Source organism: Acomys russatus, chromosome 6 (assembly GCF_903995435.1).
Source record: "Acomys russatus chromosome 6, mAcoRus1.1, whole genome shotgun sequence".
Lineage (NCBI taxonomy): Eukaryota > Metazoa > Chordata > Mammalia > Rodentia > Muridae > Acomys > Acomys russatus.
Window position 1 is genome coordinate 57,180,484 of NC_067142.1, and position 17,967 is coordinate 57,198,450.

The 17,967-nt window shown below is 40.8% G+C and overlaps 1 protein-coding gene across 3 annotated transcripts in view; it reads right to left on the reverse strand.

Moving 5' to 3' along the window:
• Positions 1 to 16,142, reverse strand: part of Rabgap1l (RAB GTPase activating protein 1 like) — a 583,034-nt gene extending 566,892 nt beyond the window's left edge. For 2 of the 3 annotated variants that reach the window (XM_051147664.1, XM_051147666.1), the window contains exon 1: positions 15,994 to 16,142. The gene's annotated coding sequence lies outside the window, so the exon portion shown is untranslated. Of the gene's footprint in view, positions 1 to 15,462; positions 15,631 to 15,993 lie in introns of those variants that run through there. The other variant, XM_051147665.1, reaches the window with a different exon arrangement.
• Positions 16,143 to 17,967: the final 1,825 nt, after the last annotated feature.

Sequence of the window (17,967 nt, forward strand, 5' to 3'; positions counted from 1 at the left end):
CACTTCATGGTTTACATTCCATCATTGGGGTAAATCGGGGCAGGAACTCAAGGCAGGAATTTGGAGGTAAGAATTGAAGCAGAACAATAGAGGAGTGCTGTTTACTAGCTGGTTTTTCATGCTTGCTCAGCCTGCTCTCTTATATAACCCAGAACCACCTGTCTAGAGGGTGGCGGTCAGCTGGGTATTCATGTACCAATTATTAATCAAGAAAATGCCCCACAGACGGGCACACAGGCCAATCTGATGGAGGAATATTCATCAATTGAGGTTCCCTCTTCTTGGTTGAGTCTACTTTGTGTCAAGTTGGCAAGAATTATCAGCAGAAGGGAATAGAAAGAATGTAAGAGCAAGAACACAAAAAATAAGTTGCTGTGAAATGACAGTTTCTAAGCATAACACAGCCATGAATTCAGACACTGTGAACTGCTACAGTAAGTCTGCACATGCATGGGCCATGGGTAGAGAAAGGGATTAGGCCACCCTACCCCTCATTGCTGAACTATTTGCTATTGACAGATTTGGGGGAAAGGGGAACCATTGTGTTCTGTTGTATACCCACTGAGGACCCCGCCAGATGCCAGTGGGCCCAATACAATGGTCACACAGATGGCCTTGGCTAAACTAAATGGGTAAAAACAAAAACAAAACTCATAAATCTGGAAAGGGGACTGGTAGAAAGTGAGAATGATAAAAATATGGGAGAGAAAGGACAGGGTAGTCGAGATAATAATCACATATTATATACATGTATGAAAGTGACCAAGAACCAACTCAATAAAAAAAAACTTTGTTTATACACATACACCACTAAACATTAAAAGAAGCCCTTTCCTCCTTGCCTACCCCCATGCGCAGGATGCACCAGGCAACTTTGAGGTCTAAGGCCCTGCCATGTCAGTGTTGTTGTCTCCTCTTTCCAGACACTATCAGGATCATCTATCTGCCTAGGCCTTATCAAACCCAGTCAGATAACCTCTGAAATGAAAGCCTGGAGACTGCCAACAGCTCATGCCTGGAGGTAGAAGGAATCTCTAGGAAGAAAGCACCACTGGTGACTCTGGTTGGTAGAAATGAATTCATTGAGAGCCCTGGGGCCCAAGTAAAATAATCATTAGTATTGATCTTATCAGAAAGCATGAAATCAGTTTCACAACAGAAGCTTGTGAGATATTTATCAAACAGTACAAGAACCAAGCAAACAAACTTGAAGAAAAAAACCAAACTCTTTTATTCCAGGGATTGCAGAACGAATCAAGTATATCTCTACTAACCTCAAAAACTACCAGTTCCTTGTTTGTTAAGACATAAGTCCGTTTAAATGGCATAGCTATTCAGCTGGGCTACCAGGAGGCATGCTCATACGTGAGTTTCTTTGAGGACTGCTTAGAAATGGAAAGACATTAACAAATTTTACGATCACTTTCAATCTATCACTTGTCATCACAAATGGCTGCTGCTTGTCAATCCACACAGAACCAGGACTTAAGACTAATGTGACTGATGTCATCTTCAGCTTTTCATTTATTCTGAGTTTACTTATCTGGAACACAGGATTATTTTTGAGAAAACAGAAAGTCACAGGGGTTATCTAGCAATAAAAAATGTGATTAGACACATACATAAAGAAGAGAGGACGAGAGGCTGGAGAGATGGCTCAGAGGTTAAGAGCATTGACTACTCATTCCATCAGCCCTGAGTTCAATTCCCAGAGGCCACATGGTGGCTCATAACCATCTATGATGTGATCTAATGCCCTCTTCTGTCATTCATGCAAGCAGAACACTGTATACATAATAAATAAATAAATCTTTTTAAAAAGGGGAGGAAAAAACAGAGATACTACACTGTCACTTGCAGGAACAGGGGTAAACCTGAAACACATTATAGTAAATCAACTAGAAACAGAGATAAAAATGCTGCATAGTCTCAATGACACACAGAATTTTGTATGTGTGATCATGGAAATATGGAGGGTAAGGAAATAGGAAGGTCAAACATACAAATTTACAGTAATAGAGGATGAGTGTTACTTTGCTTACAATAACCATTTTACTGTGCATGTGTAACAAAGTATGTTGTGCACCTTGCATTTATGTAATGTTTTAAATATTTATTTATTCATTGTGTATACTGTGTTCTGCTTGCATGTATGCCTGCATGCCAGAAGAGGGCACCAAATCTCATTATAGATGGTTGTGAGCCATCATGTGGTTGCTGGGAATTGAACTTAGGACCTTTGGAAGAACAGCCAGTGATCTCAGTCTCTGAGGCATCTCTCCAGCCCCGTCATTTATGTAATTTTTAAAAGAAAAAAAAAAAAAAAAAACAGTGATTGTTGATGACTAACACTAACATGACAAAATTATTTTGGATGTTCCTAGCTAATTTGAAAATACTTGTAAATGGTTTTCTTTTTTATTTATATTATTTCTCTCTTTTTTGGTTCATAAGCTACTGAAAGAATCTTATAGGTCACCTAGTATCATTTACATATAATCCTCTTCATTGCAGAAAAGGAACTCAAAAAACTACAAATCATCTAACCCATGTTTGTCTGATACACTCATATTTCTGTCTTCCTCTATGATTTATTCACATATCCTTCACACAAAAAGAAAATATGTCTTCTACTTGTCAGATAATAGTCACTCAAATTTTCATTTGTTATCCTATGGTACTACTTATTACTAATTACAACTTAATAACAAAATGAAAGAGTTCAGATATGATCTACTAAAATGAATATACCTTCTCAGTTCATTTGTAAATCTTAGCTTGATTCTCATAACCACCCTTTATAAAATAGGTAAGGCAAGTATCATCAAAACTGTTTGCAAAGCCAGACATGGTGGTGCACACCTTTAATCCCAGCACTCAGAAGGCAGAGGCAGGAGGATTGCTGTGAGCTCGAGGCCACCTTGGTCTACAAAGTCCAGGACAGTCAAGGCTACACAGAGAAACCCTGTCTCAAAAAAAAAAAAAAAAAAAAAAACACCAAACACAAAAAAAAAAACAAAAAACCTGTTTGCAAATAACCAATACAGAGATACAGAGGAGTTGTTGAGAATCAATATAGGACGAATTTAGGGAATAAGAAAGCTCTATAATGACCTGGGTGATCTTGGGTAAGCCGCTAAACTTCTATAAGACCACTTTCTCATCTGCAAACTAGCAATACATAACAGTTCCTACTTCATACACTCACTTATAAGATGGCTCAGAGGCTAAGAGCACTTATTGCTCTGGCAGAAAACCTGAGTTTTGTTCCCAGCACCCACCCGGAGGTTCACATCCATCTGTAATTCTAGATCGAGGGGATATGATACCCTCTTTTTTAATCTCTGTTGGCAGCAAGCACACACATGATATACACACATGCATGCAGGAAAAACATCCACAAAATAAATAAATCAAAGGAAAAATGATTAGCTATATAATGCATATTATCTTTGTTTGTTTTTGTTTTCTAGACAGGGTTCCTCTGTGTAGCTAGGAATTTAGGTCCTAGATTCCCACTTATATTGTTTTCGACAAAGCAAAAACATGCTCTTAGCTGTTTTGGTTGGTTGTTTTTGTTTTTGTTTTCCAAGACAGGGTTTCTCTGTGTAACCTTGGTTGTCCTGGACTCACTTTGTAGACCAGGCTGGCCTCAAACTCACAGAGACCCACCTGCCTCTGCCTTCCTGAGTGCTGAGTGCTATGCCACCGCACCTGGCTGGCTCTTAGTTATGTATACACTAAAGACGACTACTCTCTCTCACATTGAACAAGAAATAATTTCTCCTTTTTTCTCAAGTTTTTGCTTTGTTTTCTTTGCTTTGCTCTTTGGGGACATAGTCTTTCTATGTGGCCCTAGCTAGCTTAAAACTCACTGTATAGATCATGCTGTCCTCAAACTTGAAGCAATTCTCTTTGCCTCTGCCTCCCTAGTGCTAGGTTTAAACACATCTGCTATGACACCTATCAGTAAAGGATACTATTTTTACCTTTTTCAAAGCAAAATACCAGAAAGCTGAAAAACTGCTAACATTTTAACAACAACAACAAAAACACTTCAACTGAACAAAGCACCAAAAGGTAATGAAATTCATTCTCAAAAAGGGAAATTAACTAACAGATTAACAAACTCGTTTCTGTAACCTATTGCTAGATTATCCTTTTATCTTCAAATGGTAAAGATTATAAATTTATTGTTCAAAACACCCAATGCAACAGGAGAAACATGCTTCATCTATCAAAACTAATGACAATGGTGACAAGAAATATATGTGTCAGAATTTTAAGAGAAAACTAAGTTGCCTAGAGTCAATAAAAACTAAGCTGTGTAACTCATGCAAGAAGTTTCTTTAGAAACACTAGTTCTAGCCAGGCATGGTGGCACCTGCCTTTAATCCCAGCACTCTGAGGCAGAGGCAGTGTATCTCTGTGAGTTCGAGGCCAGCCTGGTTTACAAAGTGAGTCCAGGACAGTCAGGGCTCTGTTACACTGAGAAACTCTGTCTTAAAAACACAAAAACAAAACAAAAAATCACTAGTTATTAACAAATGTTCTGTGACAAAAAGCAATGTTGGGGTAGAGCCAGGGGAACCCTATAGAAGAGGGAGAGAAAGAATTGTAGAAGCCAGAGGGTTTGAAGACACCATAAGAACATGGCCCGCAGAATCAACTAAGCAGGGCTCATAGGGCTCACAGAAACTGAACCAACAAACACAGACCCTGTATGGGGCTGAGGTACGTGCTCTGCATACACTTTATGGTTGTGTAGCTTGATGTTCTTGTGGGACTCCCAACAATAAGAGTGGGGGTGTCTCTAACTCCTTTTGCCTGTGCTGAGGACCCTTCTCCTACTGGGTTGGCACATCCAGCTGTGATATGAGGGTTTGTGCTCAGTCTTTTTTTTTTTTTTTTTTTTCCCCAGCCATTGTTTTATTATTGTATATACTTTAGCATACATGAATTAGGGGTTTAAATGCTAATCTATCACACTTATGAGCATTTTTTTCTTTGTCATATGAAAATTTATTTTATTTTATTTTATTAATTACTGTACCTTGTTAGGCTATGTTCAGTGGCTATCCCTAGGAAACCTGCCGTTTCTTTCTTTCTTTCTTTCTTTCTTTTAAAGGGAAACAGAGGAGGAGTTGATCTGGTGAAAAAAGGAAGTGCGAGGAGTGACTAGAAGGAATGGAAGATGGAAAAACTGCAGTTGGGATGTAATGTATGAGAGAAGAATAAAAGTTTTTTTTATTTAAAAAAAAAAAAAAAAAAGCAATGTGGAAAGAAAAGAATTCTCTCCATCTTAGAAATTACAGCCCAGCATGGAGGGAAGCCCAGCATGGACTAGGGACCACACGCACGGCGGCTGCACTGCCCACAGTGCCCTCCCACATCAATCATTAATCAAGAAAATGCCCCACAGATAGGCTACAGGCCAACTTCATAGAGTAATTCCTCAGTTTGAGGTTCATGAGACTGCTGCAACTGTCCAAAATGACACAAGAAAACTGATAACATACTAGCAGCGTAAGTAAATGAGAAAAACAGTTTAGTAATGACACAGCTCCCAGATGACAATTCCCACAATCCCCAGTTTCTGCCTAATTGACAATAAAAACTAACCAGTAAAGCAAACAAGTGAACCTATTATTTAAATAATAACAATAATAATGATAATATCATCCAATTCTATTTTTTCACTAGCCTTGCTAATGTTAGCCTGAGTTACTGTTAAAGTAGAGTCTCACTATGAAGGTGGATTGCTGCTCAACCTTTTGGCTAAGATCAAGTGTAGTGCTGAGGTATGGAAGTGTAAAAGGTTGGAGAAAAGAAGGCACTGTCAAGGTTACTATTCACTGTCAATTGATAATGTTTCTTTATAACAGATCAAACGCAAAGCAAAATACTATTCCAAACATGACTAGTGAAAGTGTGACAAGTATGACAAGGATTTAAAATGATAGACTGTATTTCATGAGAAAAGATTTAAGTCTGTTGGCAAATAGCTACTAAGTCAGCAACTAACTAAACAAACCTCAGAAATCATACTGGTTGCCAGCATATTAAGAGATTCCATCTCAGAGTTGATTTTTCATTAATGTATGAATATAATCGAATCACAGTATGCCAAAGAAAATAAAATACATAATTACAGAGAAATAAACAATTTAAAGTAATTCAGAGCCATGAATTATGGTATATAATATCTCTAATCCCAATATGCAAGAGGCAAATGTAGAAGGTAAGTGTCTAAGACCAGTCTGGGTTGCAGAGTAAGACCTTGTCTCTAATGTATAATACACACATATGTACATAAACATACATGTGCACTTGAGCACACCTAGTAACCATTTTCAGAACCATTTATGTTTTTTTTTAAGTTCTTAATAGAAGGCCTCAAAAGGACAAATGCATCTTGTAGTATAGAATAAACGCTCTACAACACAGCTTATCAAAAGTTAGGGCCCTACATCCTTTACATCTTAAAACTGAAAACCACAGGTCTGAGTGGTTTTTATAAAAATTGTGTTTGCTATTTTGTAACATGTAAAAATAATTCTGAATTGCAGGCATAATGATATACATATGTATACATGAGGGATGTTGTTGAGAAATTTTTCACTGATACATGAATGAATTCTACACTTGCCTTATAAAATGTGTTTCTTCCCCAGTAATCTGACATACAACAACTCCTTTCGGGTTTTATCTTACTTTCATATAACAGTCTTCAAAGATTTATATTGCATGTTTTACTTCATATTTTCAGTCATGTACCAAGCAGCATATATTTTCACCACAAATTCCAACAACTAACATCACGTGCACATCCTTAGAACTGATGACACTGTTTAAATTAAAATCACCATCACATTTTTGTTTGTTTGTTTCATTTGTTTTTTATTTTTTAGAGACAGGGTTTCTCTGTGTAGCCTTGGCTGTCCTGGACATGCTTTGTAGACCAAGCTGGCCTTGAACTCACAATGATCCGCCAGCCTCTGCCTTCCAGGTACTAGGATTAAAGGTGTGCATTTTATTTTTTTAAAAAAATGATAGAAAATGTGAAGGAGTTTTAAGATTCTCAATTGGTAAAATCTATTATGTTTCAAAAAGAAAAAAAAAAAAACCTGTGGTGACCTAAATAGCTACTCAATGTATATGGAGTATGGTGGCATGCTGCATCTAAACTATCACTGCACTTTTTTGGTTGTGCTGTCTGTCTTGTGGAACAGTTCATGAGACTTCTGCAACTGTCTAAAATGACATGAGAAAACTGTTAACATATCAGAAGCTTAAATCAATTAGAAAAACAGCTTAGCAATGACACAGCTCATATTTATTTTGGAACCAAGGCTCATCCCCAAAACACTGTGTTTTACCAACCAAGTAGCTATTTACTATAGCAACTTCATTACCAAGGTTTCCAAAAATTTCCACACTTTTCAGTGGTGAGCTATCAAAGTCTGTGTGTGTGCTGTTACCTGGGCAACACTAAAAAGGGCTTTTACCTCTACAGAACTGGAGGTCAAAGAGAAGTAACCCTTCTTCAAATTGTGCAGGATTTTAGTTAGAAGCCTAAGTGTAAAATCAACAGACAGAAAAGCTGGAGAACTGCCACCAGTGTTTCAGTCTGATAAACAAACAGAACTTACTGCTCTTTATCTTCATTTCTAGCCACCAGTGTCCTTGCAGAACAAGGTATCCTCCATACAAGACTTCAAAACATGGTCAATCTTACTGGCTGTCAAATAATTCATACTGAAATCCAAGAAAGTTTTTGGGGTTAAGAGTCAACCCCTCAGGGTTGAGGAGATTGTCCATTGGGTAATAAATTTGCTACAAAAACATGAGGGCTCCAGCACCCACGTAAATCTCAAGCCCATCTGTAACCCAAGAGGTCAGATATAGAGGTGAGGAAACCTTGGAACAAGCCAGACAGCTAGACTAGCACAATCAACAGCCTCTGGGTTCAAGAGACCCTGCCTCAATACTTAAGCTGGAAAGCAAGCCATCAGGGAAGATATCTGACATCAACCTTTGACCTCTACAGACACACACACACACACACACACACACACACACACACACACACACACACACTTACTCACTCATCCAATCCCTCACATCTGAATTTGGTATGAAATTTCTACCTTGGTCCCTTAAATTCTAAAGCTAGTAGCTCAAAAACTACCTTTCTGCCTAAACCAAAACAGTCTCAAAGATGTAAGACCCAGTCATTTAGAAACCACATTCTAGATGATTTTTGAAAACACCATTATTTCCTACTTTGGTATAGCCAATTTGATGCTGTCTACTGAACAAAAAAAAAAATGAAAGAAAAACACCAATAATGTCTTACAAATGGAAGACTTTGTCTTTCCAACACATTGAGAATCAATGAACTCAAGGTTTTTTTCTCTAATACTTATAATATTTCTCTTCAACTTTTGCAGTAACTATACTTAACTGCTCTCAGGGTCACATTTTAATCAGAAGCACAACATATAAACCTTGTGCTAAGAAGTACTAGATGACTTTAGATATAAAAATAACAGAAGCTGAAAAGCAGAAAGAAAAACATTCTAAGCTCTTAGCCACCTGAGGGTGACTGACTTTCTCACCTCGCTCTTTCACTACTCTTCCCTGCCCATGCCTCTAAGCCTTTGATCACTGCAGCTCATGACCCAGTAAGGCCTTTCTCTCCAAACGAGTCATTTTATTTCCACAAGTCCAAAATTCTAGCCGTTCTTCTACGCATAGTTAAAATGTCTTCTCCCCTATCCTTACAACTCTATCAATCTTTCCCACCTCTCTAATCCCTTGTGGTTCTTTATCTCTTTACCACTCATTACTTTCTGCCTTGCATTATCTGTGTTCCCATATTTAATCCTCCACATAAGCATGAAGGCTTCAAGGTCAAGGACCAAGCCTTATTCATCTCTATTCAAACTGCCTAACAGACCACTGGAACTGCATTAAATGAATGGCTTGTGTTAGGAAAAGACAGAAGCACACTGGCTGGCCAGGCAGGGTGGTGGTGCATGTCTGTAATCTTAGCACTTGAGAAGTCAAAGTAAGAGGACTGGGAGTTCAAGTTCATCTCAAAGGGAATTTGAGATAATTTGGGGCTTTGTCTCTGAGGGAGATGAAGAAATACTAAGATCCAATACAGAACCCTGAGTCTGCCAATAACTAACTAGCCATATGACCTTAGACTTCAGATTTTTGCATACTCACCTACAGGTTACAAAACTATGTATCTCTGTCTGTCTGTTGGTTCCTGTGTTTTGGATGTTCATGGGGGTGTTGCTTGTTTTAAATGAGGCTGGTAATCTTTACTCGTGTTAAATTAATTGGAAAGTTGAATCCCAGCATCTTTTCACATTTTGAAGTGTTTACAGCCAGTAATGTGCTTTGCATTTAACAATTAGCTGTAGCAGGGAGCCCAAATTATGCCATTTGTTGGTTGTCCCTGGCTTAAATAATCCCTCTATGGAGCCTGGGCGTAGTGGCGCTCGCCTTTAATCCCAGCACTCAGGAGGCAGAAGCAGGTGGATTGCTGTGAGTTCGAGGCCAGCCTGGTCTCCAAAGCAAGTCCAGGACAGCCAAGGCTACACAGAGAAATCCTGTCTCAAAAAACCAAAAAATAAAATAAAATAAAATAAAGCCCTCTATGACCAGTCAAGCAACACCATGACAGTATCACTGAAGACAGAGCTAAAAGATATGTGCATTTATGTTCCAAGTCAGATGCCAATCAACACAGTCCTGAAAAGATAAGGAATATTTCACCAAATTGTTCTTTGGAGGGGGGGGGAGAACATGAACATGAACATGCAGAAATAAGATATTCAATATTTCATCTTGTGGAGTATAGTCAAAAAAGCTTAATAAGTGTTCAACACAATGATCTCCAGTACCCTTCATGTATGTAAATCAAGAAGTCTTATTCTTGATTATAGTTTCTTCATCACACAATTCACATCTCTCTTCAAAACAAAAAGTAACAGATACTTATTGGCATCACTGTAAAACAAACTATGGAAACCGGGTATGTGGTTTAGAAAGTATCAACTAAGGTCAAAGTTCTCTGCCTTGTTCAGATCCATGCACCTGAAGGAAACAAGTCGCAAACATAGCACTACTACTAACGTGAATGGTTCCCTTTACCCAGGAGTCTTATCATACCAAAAAAAACAAAAATCTCCCATGTTTCTGGTATTGGTGTCAATGCCCCCAACCACTTGAGAAACCTACACAGAAAAAAAAAAAAAAAAACAAAAAAAAACAATGCAGTAAAAAAAGCAAATTTTCCATTCCTAATTTTCCCAAAATTCTCAACAAAGCTTGCATCTTCCAGTGGAACTTCTATTACTAAGAGTTCTCTAGTAGGATTAGCTTCTTTATCTAATTTGCTCTTAAAGACAGGTAGCGCCTGTTAAGTTTAAAATAGACAAGTGAAACATGATTCACAAACGACTGTTTAGAATTCATATTCTGAGAAAAACAAGTTTTGTTGAAATGCTTTTCTGACTTTCTTGTTTTGTTTTTTGAGACAGGTTCTCTCTGTGTGTTAGCTTTGGCTGTCCTGGACTCACTTTGTAGACCAGGCTGGCTTTCAAATTCACAGTGATCCCCCTGCCTCTGCCTCCCAAGTGCTGAGATTAAAGGTGTGCCACTACACCTACTGCTTTTCTGACTTTCTATATAAGCATGCTAAACTGGATAAGGAGCAAAGACGTTTCCTAAATGTATTTTTGGCTGTACTATGTCTATCACAACAACACTGCCTGTAGCCAGATTTTTCATGAGTATTTATAAAAAGTGTGTTTTCTATTTTTAAGACTATTTAGAAAATAAGAAGGCTCAAATTTTCAAGCACACTAATAATCTTAGCTCAAATCTGACTCTGAATCAACTAAAATAAGCCTACATGTTTCCTACAAAAAAAATCCCCCAAACCTATATATTTCCTTCAAAAAAAATCAAAAGATAACCAAAATGAGTCAGCATAGCATGAACTTACTATATTCAAACAATTGTGACATCTTGTTGACTGAATAAGAGCAATATGAAAAGTAAGTGAAATATAAAAAATCAAATGTTAAGATGTAAGTCTGCTTAATCCCATTAACTCTTACTAGGATCCACTTATGTCCTCATACTTATACCCAACTTAAATATTAATTATAGAGTCAAAACTACTGTTTACTCTGAAAAGACAGCAATCAAGTCAAAAGCAGAGTATATCAGGCTACAGAGATGGCTCAGAGGTTAAGAGCAATTTATTCTCAACACCTATGTGGTACCTCACAACCATCCATAACTCTGATTCCAAAAAATCCAACACCCTCTTCTGAACTCTGAGGGCACCAGGCTGACATGTGGTACACAGACAGACATGTGAACAAATAAATGTACATAAAATAAATCTTTTAAAATAAAATGTTAATGAGTATGTCTTCATTACTCAGATTCAACTCTGTCTTTTCTGTTTCCATTTGTCATGGCAAATGATTATTAGACTATCTATGAAGAAGAAATCCCTGGGTTGGCCAGGCATAGTGGTGAAATCAAAAAGGGCCGAGTGTAGTGGCGCATGCCTTCAATCCCAGCACTCGGGAGGCAGAGCTGGCGGGTCACTGTGAGTTCAAGACCAGCCTGGTCTACAAAGCGAGTCCAGGACAGCCAAGGCTACACAGAGAAACCTTGTCTCAGAAAACCCAAAATAAATAAATAAAAAGGCAAAGAGGATCACAAGTTCAAAGCCAGACTAGGTTACATAGCACACTGGAACCCAAGATGGATTATACAGCAAGACCCTGTCCCCTAAAAAAGGACTAAGAAAAAAAGAAAAAAGTCCTACATTCAGTCTTATGCTGCAGATCTTCCTCAAACCCCAGGACTTAGTCTTTTATATGAGACAAAAGTTATACTTTGGGGCTGGAGAGATGGCTCAGAGGTTAAGAGCACCAGCTGCTCTTCCAAAGGTCCTGAGTTCAATTCCCAGCAACCATATGGTGGCTCACAACCATCTATGATGTGATCAGATAGATGCCCTCTTCTGTTCTGCCGGTGTATATGCAGGCAGAGCACTGTATACATAATAATAAATAAACAAATCTTTTAAAAAAAAAAAAGTTATACTTTGGGTCTGATTAATCTCAGTGTCTGATGTTTTTCTTGTTGCTCTTTTGCTTTTTTGTTTTTGGCAATACATTTTATACTACAGTGTAAAATAATGTTTTAAAGATGCTATAAGCATGCAAAAACTGACTGAAACTTGTAAAACAAGGGGGTAGGGAGAGCTCTGTTCTGGGACTCCCAAAGGCTACACTATTGACTTCAGTCTCCTAAGTACCTCATCTCCATGTCAATTAAAGAAGGGGGCTGAGGACTGAAGAGTAGGCTCAACAGTTAAGAGCACATGTTGCTCCCAGCATCCACATGACAACTCAGAACCATCTTTATTTTTTTTTTTTTAACTTTGACTCTTAAAATTTATTTTTTTATTTTATTAATTTATTCATATTACATCTCGATTGTTAGCCCTTCCCCTGTTTCCTCCCATTCTTCCCTCCCTCCCATTTCTCTCCTTCTCCCCTCCCCTATGTCTGTGACTGAAGGAGACCTCCTCCCCCTATATATGCTCTTAGAATATCAAGTCTCTTCTTGGTAACTTGCTATCTTTCCTCTGAGTGCCACCAGGTCTCCCCATCCAGAGGACATGGTCAGAAAAGGGGCACCAGAGTTCATGTGAGAGTCAGATCTCACTCTCCACTCAACGGTGGAGAATATCCTGTTCGTCGGCTAGGTCTTGGTAGGGGTTCGAAGCTTACTGCCTATATTCTCCTTGGCTGGTGCCTTAGTTTGAGGAGGACCCCAGGATCCAGATCTGCCTGTCATAAAGTTCTTCTTGTAGGTTTCCAGGACCCTATGGGTCCTACTATTTCCCCTTTCTTCCATGCTACTCTTGCCTAAAGTCTCAATCGTATGTCCTCTCCTCTGACCCACTTTCTTGGTAAGTAAAGATTTTCATGGTACATATCCCTTGGACTAGTGTTTTGATATAAGTTAGTATATACCGTTTGTCTCTTTTTGCTTCTGGGTGAACTCACTCATTATGATAATTTCTAGTTCAATCCATTTGTCCACAAATTTCGGGAATTCCTCGTTTTTAATAGCTGAGTAGTATTCCATAGTGTAAATATACCACAGTTTCTTAGTCCATTCTTCTACTGAGGGACACTTAGGCTGTTTCCATGTTCTGGCTATCGTACTGCAGAACCATCTTTAACTGTAAGTACAGGGGATATGATGCCCTCTTCTGACCTCCAGGAGCATCAGGTACACAGACAGACAGACAGACAGACACACACACACACCCACACACACACACACACGGTGCAAATACGCGCAGGCAAAGCACTCATATACATAAACAATAAATTAATAATAAGCTAATCTAAAAAGTTTTAAAAAGAAAGCTACGGTAGGCTGAAATAGAGTCCTAGCTCTACCCCTCCAGTACAAGAGTTGATCTCCCTTGAATAATATTTATACTAGGAACAACAGAATTTCCTCTTTTCCCTACTCCCCCAGGCCTAGGACTTTCAGCTCCACTGCAGTATTTGAGAGTTCAAATAAATATACTCCAATAAAACCATTTCAAGTTTTAGGTAAGGCAAAAAAAAAAAAAAAAAAAAAAAAAAAAAAATGTTTTTCACAAGTCACAAAGTCAGAACTAATGAGCTGACAGAATGAAAACTGTTTCACATGCTTAATAATACTTTGTCAGTCAAAGATAAATACATAGGGCTTGGTTTGTGTCCATAATCCTAACACTTAGTAGGCTGAGGAAGGACCTGGTATGAGTACAAGATCAGCGTGGGCTAAATAGTGAGTTCAGACCAGTCAGAGCTACCATGTAAGACTCAGTCTCAAAAAAAAAAATTTTTTTTTAAGTAAATAAAGCTGGAGAGACAGCTCAGTTTAGGAACATAAGATGCTCCTCCAGAGGACCTGGCTTCAATTCTAGGACCTACATGGCTGCTAACAACTGTCTGTAACTCCAGTTGCAGAAGATCTGATGCCCTCTTGTGTCCTCCTCTGGCACCAGGCACAAAAGTGGTGCACAGGCATGTATGGAGACAAAAACACTCATACACATAAAATTAAATGTCTTTTTAAAAAATAAACATCCAAACAAAAACAGCATAACCTCTCAAAAAAAAAAAAAAACTGATATAAATCATGAGACGATGAACAACCAAAAATTTTCAGAACGGCCCAAACATTATATACAGAATTTTCCATCAAATATTTAAAAAAGAAAAACATCATAGGTCTACAGCCATATCTTTCGCACTTGGTTTGTATGTTTACTATTTGCCTCAATAGTGCTGGAATTTACCATCTTGCTTGCAGCTTTCCAGAGCACGAACTAGGCTTTACAATATGCTTAAACCCTGCACAACCACATCTATTTTCTCCCCCAGATAATTTAGTAATATTAGAATACATCTTTAATTAATTTAACATGGGCATCAATCTAACTCAAAGTCTTAGCCAGCTTCTCAGGAAGTACAATTTTGTAATAACGTATACATTAAACTCATCTAGCCTTTCTTCTTTGCAACCTCAATGTCAGTTTCATATAGAGCACTCAACTAAGAAAATGGATCGCAGGCCAATTTCCCTTTCCTAGCAGCATGTAAACTAATATTTTCCCCGAGCAAAATCCACTTCCAGTTTGACCACAAACGTCATGTCAGCACCTTCTGATCGTAACTACTGGATATTCTACAGAAGTGCAGCACATGCCAAATGTAAACACGACTAGAAGAAAAGTCTTAAGGTTTTCATGAAATTGTGTTCTCTGAATTGTAACCACCAATATCTACCTCTTCTCATACACAAGAAAACTTAGACGCATTAAAATTATATAAACCTTCCAGTGACAAAAAAAAAAAGGCAGGCTTTGAAATCAGTTTCCAACCAGCACTAAACATGTCAAAGCAAGCCCTTACCATTAAAGGTTAGCGGTTCGTTTTATTTGCATAAAACCATCGATTCTAAAAATCGGCTAAATTTGAGTCTTTTTCTGATAATAACTAACTCTGAGAACTCCAACGAGAATACACAAGCACCTGAACGAAACTGTCTTGAGATCAGAAATGAACTTTTGTCAGTTCAGCCCCCTTGCTCCTGGCCACCTCTCCAATGGCCAGTGGCCCCTTTCCACAAGCTGACGCACTGCCCAACCCTGCACCGTTGGCGGTCAGAGCAAAGTACTAGCCCAGTCTGAGAAACTTTGACTCAGTTATCAGGACACGAAGGTGCCACAACACGCGCGGGGGTGTGGATGGGTATCTGTCACGGCCCACGCGGTCAACTTTGAAGCGGGGCATTCCATGCAGGTAGAGATCTGCCCCCACCCCCACCCCCAAAAAAAAAAACTACCTATCCCAGACAGTAAAACCACAAGCATCGCCAGCAGGAACAGAGCAAAGTGCGCCGGGCGGAGGAAGGGAAAGAGCGAGGGAAGGACACGGGATCCAACAGACGCTTTCAAGTGGGTAAGAAAATAACCCTGTCCTCACGCCCCCCGGACTCCGGGCTGCTGGGACAGCGAACCCCGCGGCAGCCACATCCCGGCAGCCCGCGGCGGGGGCGGCGGCAATGTCAGGAGGGCACAGTTGGAGGCGGCGGCCGCCCGAGCCACCACCCCGCCCCAGGTGAGGGGCGCCAACCCCGCCTCCCGCCCGGCGGCCCCGCCGCGACGAGCAGCCACCCGGAGAACCCGGGAGGGGGCTGACGGCGCCGAGCCCGCCGGATGCCTTCCGCCCTGGTCCTCCAGCATCCCGGTCCCGGGCCGGGCCTCGCACCCCGACCCTCTCTTGGACCAGCCGGGTCCCCTCCCCTAGACACACCGGACCGCGGCTCCCCGCGTCAGGCCGCCCTCGGGCCCCTCGAAGGCCGCCTTCACCTCACCTCAGCTCTCCGCGGCCGCTGCCGGAACAACAACTCTGTCAGACGTCCGAGTCCCACCCGCCGCCCAGAGCTCTGCGGTCGGGCCCGTCCCGTTCACTCCGCCGCCGCCGAAGCCCAGGGAGGGCGGAGGGAACGGGGCGGAGGGAGCGGGCTAGGGAGGGGAGAGGACCGCACGGCAGGAAGAGGCGAGGGAGGGGGCGGACTGAGGAGGAGGAGGCGGCGGGCGGGCGGGAGCGCGCGCGCCCGTCCCTTCGGCGCGGCGTGCGCGCTCCCGAGGACGGAGGTGCCTTCCCTGCCGGAGGCGGCGGCGCGCACGCGCGTACACAGCCCCGCCTGACCCGGCGGGCCCTGAAAGCGCTGAGTACAAACCAGACCCCAGGCGAGCTAAAAGAGCAAGGTGCACGAGGTCCTCCTGGAGGCGTGCTGGCGCCTGCCAATCATCCCGGCACTGACTGAGTGCTGATTCCTTTTGAGGAGATTCTCTCTTTACAAACCTGTTTTGCGTACTTCCATTCTGTGAGGCCAGCAAGTCACTTCGGAGGTCTAACTTTTTCAACAGGCTGGACTCTTTGTCCTTTGAAGGTGTCGCTGAGCTCTTGAAGCATCCCCCTCCGCCCCGCCCCCCTTGATTAGTTCTGCCAGACTGAGACCAGTGCGTTGGAAAACGCTAACACTTGCTGTGAAGGCAGCCCGAGTCTTACCTTTCATCCTTTCAGAGAATAGATTTTGGAGGACAGATGAACTAAAATTAACTATTTTCTGCCACAAACATCGTACTGATCTTTGAACTGTGAATATCTTCCTTTCTAGATCAAGCAGTCAAAAATGACCTCTACATTCCCTGAATCTCATAAGAACTTTTTTCTCAGGTTTATGGCACCTAAACATGTAACCTTAACCTGAAATATTTTAGAGACTCCAGAAGGACCTACTTCTTTCATTCCTGTGTCTTTCAGGATGAATCCTACCTGGCTGACAGGAAGTATTCAGTAACTGTTACTGTATGAGTTAAATGTGTCCAGCAATTTGAGCTCTAGAACGCTTCTGGAGTTGAAAATTCTCTTTTGTTACAGCTCTTCACTTGCCCTGTCATTATTGCCCACCCAGATCCAAAGACTGCTCTGAGAAAGTACCATTTGTCAAAGGACCTTCAAACCTAAGTTTCTTTTCTCGTTTTCTCTTAATGTCAATGCCTGCAGACCCTGGGTCATAGCAAGAGTCTTCCAACTAATTTGGGTTTTCCCTCCCTATTGGGTCCTTCCCAGCGGGTATTTTTGTGAAGCTCTGTACCCTGAGAATCCTCCTAACCCTGAGACTGACTCAAATGAATGCTTTAAGGGTTTTGTTGGTTGGTTGGTTGGTTTGGCTTGGTTGTAATAGCCATGGCTGTCTTGGAACTCTCGTTGTAGACCAGGCTGGCCTCAAACTCACAGAAATCCCCCTGTCTCTGCCTCTAGAGTGCTAGGATTAAAAGCATGTGCCACTGGGCCCGGCCGAATGCTTTAAGTTTTGATACCTAACAAAAGTTAGGACTTAATTAACAAGAAGTAGATACTGAGCCAGGCTCTATGAGAAAATCAACACATGAAAAAGAGTTTGCCTTCTGGTGTCTTCTAAATGGAGCCAAGTTATTTGATAAAAGGGACAATGAATGCCAGTGTCTAGCTTACTTTCTCCTTTTTAATAAGTCCAAGACCCCAGGCCAAAAAAAAGTGCCACTTCACAGTTAAAGTCCATCTTCTCACCGGTTAACCTAGTCTAGATCACCCTTGCCAGGTGCACAGGAAGGCTTGTCTCCCAGATAATCCTCTATCCTGACAGACTGACAAGGTGGACCACTGAGGAAGGCATGAGCATCTTGTGTTTGGGTCTTACTTACTCTGGCTACTATGATGGGCAGGGTTAGTTACTGAAACCACTCTTTTACCACGAAGGAAGCTGGCCCGAAGGTGAAACTGACACATTACGAAAGAG